Here is a 7,852-nt window from a genome sequence, read left to right on the forward strand (position 1 = left end):
TAGATCTTTCACTTACGATTGATTGTTTCGATAATTGGAGATGCAAAAGAATATTCAGCTGGAAATAGGTTCTTATAGATTGGCTGGATCGAGAAGAGCCCGAAAGTAGATGATGACGATTGGAATGCTCTACCAGGTTACGGACTGATGGCGAAAGACAATTCAAAGCGACGTGTAGGCGTAGATGGTATTACTCACCTCCACGGGGTGTTTGATTCTACAGGAGATATACTTCTAGAAATTCTTGAAGAGGATTGCATACTGACTTTTGGGTTTAGGATTTTGAACTAAGACGTGAACAGTAACAACGTTGAATCAGATTAATAAGATTAATAAGATTATTAATAATAAGATTATTCAAACAACTGCGGTGTATTCGGCTTATAAAGGAGATTCTAAACTCCCTCCTTGTGAGCAACCGCCTCGAGTGATGAAAGTTCCTTATAAATATTGTTTATCCACTTTTAATAATTGTTTCAAATATAACCCCCTCGATTCGTTTCCGTTGAACGTCACGCACTTTGAGAGGCTAGAATAACTCAATAATGCTCCCAGTGGTCACAAAGAGACCTTGATTCCCGTGAGTTCACATCATGACCCCAAGAAATGGGTTCAAAATTGATGCATTTTTAATTAATTATCACCAAATATCCAGACCACTTTTTGGAACACTTTTTAATTTGGAATGATTCATAGGCTACAAAGACTCTATTCATTTGGAGATATTCGAAGGCTGGACTCTATTATTATTATTATTATTATTTTCCCTCGGTAAAAGGATTACTGATAGGCCCTCGAGGGCTCCGGCTTCACCTCGGAGGCCGCCCAGTAAGCGAAGCGATACATACTTCTGCTAATCGCTCTGCAGCAGTGCTCCCTCTAACTAGAGGGTGAGCTCTACTGCAGTCCGAAATTATGCTGCCTAAGCAGCCGGAGGGACCCAAGGATGACAGCCTTCTGCATCTGCCCAGCCAATATGGAGACATTTCGACTACACGCCGGGATCACTTCAAGGGCAGTTCCGAAGGACTGCTTCATCTCGCAGAGAGAGCCAATGATCAGGACAATGAGCTTGACCCTGAATCCCCGATTTAGCTGACGCAGCTCAAACAGCAGTGGTTGGTACTTGAGCCGCTTGTCCTCTTCTTTAACTGATATATTGCTCTCCGCAAGAGCCGAGAACTCAATCACATAAATGATCTTGTCATAAAAATCGAAGAGGACAATATCAGGCTTCGTCGCAGCGTTAGGCCCTGATGGTCACAAACGAGAAGTTCCAGTAAATCTTACACCTCTCATTCACGACTATGGACTCAATATCCCCTGGAGTATAAGGCAGCACCGGCGTTCTGCCTATCCCGTAAGAGTGCCGCTAATGATAATACAGCACCCTCAAAGCCGCATTATGACGGTAGATATAACTCGTGACTGCATATGTTGGGCAAGCCGACAGAAGATGCATCAGAGTTTCTGGAGATTGCTTGCAAGCCCGACATCGAATGTCCGGAACATGCACCCCCATAACGCGCAGGTACTTCCATAGACTAGGGTGTTTACCACGCTATCCTGACATACGCAAAGAAACCCTCAATTTCGGATATCAAGCCAGCTGACTTCAAGAATGAGAAAGTCAGCTGGAGGGACAGACACTGCTCCTCCACATGACGGAAGAATACGCCATGCATGGATTTTTCGACGTACTGATGGAGCCACCTGGACTGCTCCGCCTCCTTGATGATCGCTCTTCACCGAGATTTAGCCATGCTAGCTAATGCCCAATCATGAGCCAACTGACTATCGCGGCCACGATGAAATTCTAAACCGAGAGCTTCAGCCGCGGTATCCGCTGCCTTATAGAGAAAGGCTTGAATCCCATGAAGTTCATGATCGTGAGCAAACTCCAAGCAAGGATCCAAGCCATTCATGACATGACAAGCCAAACGAAGGACCAGGCGCTCATGGAGAGACTAAGCTGAGAAGCCCGCGCCCTCCACTGTCTTGCGAGAAGTATAACCGCGGACATGACCGTGGATGCAGCCTCCGATGGATGTTCATGAGCTTACGAGTATCTCGGTCCAGCTGTTTCACCTCACTCCTCCTCCATTTGAGCACGCCAAAGGAGTACAGAAGAACTGGGACAGCGAACATATTTGTCGTGGCTATCTTGTTCTTTCCGGAAAGTTCGAACTTCCAAACTTTCCAAAGCCACCGACGATACTCCTCACGAGGAGTCTCTTTGACTGCTTCAGTATCCACAACGGATCGCTGATTGAAGCCACGATATCTATAAGACTCTTTGGCGCTAAGATTTTCGATGACGCTTCCATCCACTAGATGAACATCTCCCATCCCATCCCCAACCTTCCCCCTCTTCGTTCTCCAAAGCGGCGCAAGATCTTTAAGACATCACTACATTATCTTCTACCGTAAGATAAATCAATAGCAAAAATATGAGCTAGTGACTCGTGCTATCAAATGCCTTACGATAGTCGACCCAGGCTACCGACAGGTTATGATGATATTGGATCGAATCGCGCAATACGCAGCGATCGACCAGCAAGCTCTCCTCGCAACCTGACAGCGACCGCTTTGCCCCACGCTGTTCATAAATCTGTTACCACACTGGTTGTAGGTCATGCAAAATACGATCATTTAAAACCCCTGTAATGAGCTGGTAGAGCGTATTTAAACACGTGATAGGCCGATAATTTGCCGGATCAGACAAGTCTCCTTTCTTCGGGAGCAGCACAGTTCTCCCCACCACCAACCACTCAGGAAGCAACGCACTACCATCGATAAACAACGTGAATATCCGAGCTAGGTGGCTATGATCAGAGGTAAGCCTCTTTCACCAAAAGGCGTTGATGCCATCGGGACCCGGAGCAGCATAGTTATTCATACCCCGTAGCGCAGCTTGAATTTCCTCTTCTAGCAGTTGGACAATTCAAAGCAAACCTATAAATAGCTTTAATCTCAGTGAAACTAGCGTTGAAAATTAAGCTACCCAAGGAGCGATTTGAAAAGTTAGGGAAGCTAGTGTAGAATGCATGCTGGTAATGACTGGACAAAATAAGAAGAAATGCTCGACCCTATCAGGTTGGCCAAGATCACAGTAAGCGCAGGTCCTTCTTGGTTTGAAAGAGATTTTTTCCTTAGAGATATAAAAATAACAACTAAAATTGTTCGCAAGTCTGAGCTGAACTACAACACGTTTAATGTGCAAACTGTGATTTTCAGTAAGATAATTAGATTTCCATACAGAATTTGAAACACTAAATGGCGGAATGAGCTGACATGAGGATGAACATTGCGATCTCTCAAGGTCCAGACCTCTGATGTGACTTTCAAAATTATTAAAGATTTGGGTAGTACAGTAAGATAAAGAGGAGAAGCTGAAGTCATTCCTTAGATCACCATGGCCATTATCATTGAGAAAGATTTTGATTTGAGAAACCCAATTGTACGAGTCATCACAACTGGAATTACGACTTAGATCAAGCGGTCTCATGATGCAAAATTTAGGGAGGAAGGAGCTATCTTGTTTCAAGATTTTCAAAAGCCAGTCAGAAGTTAATTTCGTGACTCTAAATTTAACATGGATTAGGTTAGTCTCAAGCCTAAGCACCCAGTCGGGGGTAGGCTTGGAAGATTGAGGCCTAGGAAGATTAAGAGTACGCTTGAAAAAGTCTACTTGAACTCTTTCCAGATCTTCACTTTGGAGGAGACCCTGGGCGGGGATAGCGTAAAGGAGAGTGGAGTTAACAAGAGAGTTATACAATGTAGCATAAGTCCTCCACGAACTGACGTTCAGACTCGTAAGGCCACCAAAAGCAGCTTCAGTTGCCATCTTTGCCGTGGAAATCGCGTACCTAGCCGCCACATTGCCGAGCCCATTCCGGGAGAGGGGAATACTAAGATAAAACAAGGACCTGACGACCTCAAGCTCCGAGTCCTTATATATCTTAAATCTGGCGGGGAGATTCTATATTCTACCTGATCTTTTAAAAACCATGATCTGAGTCTTAGAGACAATGACAGCTAGACCGTTCAAGTCACAATATTCAGCGAGGATTCCGAACGATCTTCTTCCCCAGAAAAAATCTCGCAAAAAAAAATCCCCATTGCCCCAAATAAAAATACAGAAAAATCGAAACAAGTGCATTTCACGTGTCTTCATTCTTCAAAGAAAAAAAAACGCAGAAATACCTTTTGTGAATCACTCAAGAATATCATTTTTGAATCGTCTTGATACAACTGATTCAACTGATTTCAAAATTTTTGCTGAAATTTTCGTTACTCTTCCAAGAAATTTTTCATCATATTTCAGTTCCATTGAAATTCCAAGGAATTTCGTCATTGAAAATTCATAATATCATGAAAAAATCATTGTGAACTGTAAATTTCAGTTCAATTATTACCTGAAAATTAATATAAATTGGGAAAAATCCAGTAAACATATTTTTTAATATTCAATTCATGGAAAAACCAACGTGATTTGTCACTCAATATTCATGTTTTTATGGAACATTCAAACATATTAAGGAATACTCGTCTTAATGCTGCTAAAAAATTTGGAATATCATTGGATTTTTAGTGATAAATGAAAGTTTATTATTTCTCATCTTTAAATTATATTCAATGTTACCCTCTTGTAATTACTGATTTACTCTCCATGATTTTTTTTTTCAAACAGTGAATGTGTGTCTGACGACTCCAACATGAAAATATAACTTTATAACAAAAAAGGTTTGTTCTCATTTTTCCAGTGACAATTTCTTTAGATGTTGCGAGTTGTATTGAAAAAAAAAAAGAAATTCTTGATCACGTTTTTGTGAGTTATTTTACATCGTATTTCAAATTAATACCACTGGACTGGTTTATACCACTTCAGCTTTTGCTGCGCTTGTGATTACGTTTAATTGCAAATCCATGTCATCTTCACAAGTATTCCCTTAATTTTTTGATCAAATTGCAATGCTATGGGACCTGTCAAATTATTATTGAGGTTAGGTGTGCCGGGATCGAGTAACTGCGGATAACCCGCAGGTTGAGCGGTGGCCATTCAACTAAGGCCGAGGGAAGCATCCCGAGCGCTAGTGTAACGGCGGCTGAGAGCGCGTGACGCGCCTCAAACTCGGGTAGATGTGTAGGTTGCCCGAGCCGGGGTAGAACGGCATATTTCTAGCTGGGATACGGCTTCTTACCAGAGCTCGAACGGCACGATTCCTATACGGGCAGAGTGGCAGTATCATCCGCGTAGAGCAACATCAAGATGTCAGACCGACCATCAATATTTAAGCCAGTGATATTTCTGAGTCAAAAGAAACTTTCAAAGTCCGCTATATATAAGATGAATAAAAGAGCGCTCAGCGAATCATGTTACGAAGATTTTTACGTATATTTTAAAGGAAAGATTTGTGAAATGGATTGAGATTCGGAACATTCTTCCTTCATCTCAATTTGGTTTCAGGGCTGGCAGGGATTCCACCGAGGCAATTTTCGCACTCCTCTCTGCTGTCCAACTTCAACTGCGTCTGCCGAAGAGAGAGGTTTACTCAATTTTTGTTGACTTCCGCAGAGCTTTTGACTGGGTGCCTCATGCCAGTCTCTGGGCCAAGCTCAATGATCTTGGCATCAGTTGAAAATTATTAGAATCGTCAAATCCCTTTATGATAATGCCAAGATTCAGATCAAGAGTAATAATCAACTTTCTAATAAGTTCGAAGTCAGTAGTATTGGGGGACCCCTGTCCATAGTTCCAACTTTCACCACCAGGTGGCACTGGCATCGCTGTTCGTTTAGCGGCGGACGGTAGGTGGGGGTGGAGGTGGCGCTAGTGTTCGGTGGAGGTGGGGGCGGTGGGTGATTAGAAGGCGGGGTGGAAAGAGGAGGGGGGGTTAAGAAGGGAATCGTAAACTATTCGAGAACAAGTATCAGGTGACTATGAACGTGGAGGAGGTAGCGTCTGGGGGGCCTTAGATAAACACCGCTGCAATTAGGAGCACTTATCCGGAAGGGTCTGGTGTTAGGAATGCGTTAACAATAGACAATGGAACACTTGTACAAATTTTACATTTTCTACAGTTTTATTCAACATTTCGGTTACATTTTGTGTCAATGATGAGTTACCTAACGTTTCAATAAAAAGATCTGGTATGCAATAATAATAATGAATGAAAAGCGCTTCTACTCATTCCATTCCTAATACATATAAAGAGCCGACAATTGATGCGACTAGACATATCATTATAATTAGAATGTATACAACGGAGGGTGTGCTCTCATCTTCAGTATCGTCTTCGGAATTACCGATTTCAATATCTTTATTTTTGCGGTTGATCAGAAGGTGCATAGCACAGGTCATTGCGATGGCGATGAGTAAAATCCAATAAACACCTCCTACGGTGCTCAACAGTTTTGGCACAATGACTGCGAAATACAGGTAAACCCAAGGTCGCGGTCGTCCTCGGTCTTCTTTTAAAAATGAATTTCACCTTTCTAGAATTACAATACCCGTTCTATCAATTTGATATGCAAAACTGTTCAAAAAATATTGAAAATACCTTTACAAACAAGGGTTTTAGGGTCGATATTTTGAGTGTCGGCGTCGTCGAACTCGTCATCAGTCGCGGGTCTTGAACACTGATGCGAGGTATTGTCCTCCCACTTCTTATGAATTAAATGATTACGTATATATTTAAAACTGTTTTTAAGGCGCAGTTATACGCCTGAACGTCCATCTTGTTTTTCATGGCATGGAGGTAACACACAGTCTTTCCTTCATTCTGCAGACATGTATTGTTTTTTAAATCCGTCTCTGTACTCAAATTTATGGTCTCTCGTGCAGATAAGATCTGGAGATATACACTCTCCTCACCACCAATAGTCAAAATATGGCGAGCATTTCTGCACAGCTCTCTAATATTATGTAAAGCGTCCCGCACTTCTGTATCCCCATCATGCCACTCGATTTCGTGATTGTTGGTTGTGAGTCTATTGTTCGTCTCACACCATCAGGTAGAAAGGTCTAAGTACGGGTAAGATGCATTCAAAATCCAGTGCGAAAGAAATACTCCCTCAGTATCAGCAACAGCAATTTCTTTCGGCAAGAATTTCCCATTTTTGCCACGGAAACCTTGGATAACGACAGCGACATCCATGTTAATGCGATCACCACAAGAGACTTTTTTATAATGAAGAAGCCGACAGGTGGATAAAGTACTATATCTGACGACGGCGGCAGGGGGAAATCGGAGTGGGGAAAATATATCAATATCATTTTAATGTTTCATTTTAATTTATTCTTCATTCACAGTGAAAAAGTTACAGATTTTTGCGTTTCTGCTGCTATGCTGTTTCTATTTTTTTCTACATCAACTGCCAAGCGTACTTCTTTAATAATTTCGCCGGTGTATAATGTGACAATTTGTCCAAAGAAATCAAAAAGATTTTTTCACATTTTTATATGCAAGATTGTGACGAGTCATGTCAAACAACTGTTCAAAATATTTGAAAATTGTTTTTTTTATAATACATGCGACAACCACTTTTTTCCATTACACTCCATGATTTTCATCCACAAAAAAAAACCATCATTCCATCATTTCCAAAATTAATGATGTTTCCATCATTTTTCAAAGAAATTTCGAAATTTTGAAAATCGGAGTAAAAAATTCGGAAAAAACGTTTTTAGGAGATAGTAAATCTTCACGTTTGAAGTGATCCTGAGCTTGAAGGAATGGTCAGATTTCACGTTAGTCACGAGAGGTTGAGCAAGTTTCACGAGAATCACGCGTGTCACAAGGAGACGATCAGATTTCACACGAATCAAACGTCACGAAGGGGACGATAA

General features: G+C 41.7%; 1 pseudogene; it reads right to left on the reverse strand.

Annotated features, from left to right (window-relative positions):
* Positions 1-897: 897 nt before the first annotated feature.
* On the reverse strand, positions 898-7,160 carry LOC107045786 (annotated as a pseudogene).
* Positions 7,161-7,852: the final 692 nt, after the last annotated feature.

This window comes from Diachasma alloeum, unplaced genomic scaffold (assembly GCF_001412515.2).
Source record: "Diachasma alloeum isolate Michigan unplaced genomic scaffold, Dall2.0 Dall_scaffold_01080, whole genome shotgun sequence".
NCBI classification, from domain to species: Eukaryota; Metazoa; Arthropoda; class Insecta; order Hymenoptera; family Braconidae; genus Diachasma; species Diachasma alloeum.